Source organism: Arachis ipaensis, chromosome B03, assembly GCF_000816755.2.
Source record: "Arachis ipaensis cultivar K30076 chromosome B03, Araip1.1, whole genome shotgun sequence".
Classification (NCBI taxonomy): Eukaryota; Viridiplantae; Streptophyta; class Magnoliopsida; order Fabales; family Fabaceae; genus Arachis; species Arachis ipaensis.
Window position 1 is genome coordinate 120,973,592 of NC_029787.2, and position 372 is coordinate 120,973,963.

Genomic DNA, 372 nt, shown 5'->3' on the forward strand with positions numbered 1-372 from the left:
ATTATTTATGTGGATGAGTGTGAATTTTGTGGTAATGAGGAGAGAAAATGGGTGACAATCTGACATGAGGCCCACGCAGCAGTCAAGTCAATAGCAGGCCTCAATAGCTCAATGACTTAATTAGTGAATTGTGACATTATTATTCAACAAAATCCACTAAGTCAAAGGAATGGAATAAACAATAATAACAACATTTATTTCATTTGAATAGAATGAATGAATGAATTGAATGGATATACTTTTTTTAAGTTGGATTTAATTAAATGAAAAAGTATAGATAATTAATTCTCATTTCAGTCAATTTTTTAATAAATTAGTCGATTTTATAACAAAAAATTAAACATTAATAATTGAAAAAACTTCAAAAACTTC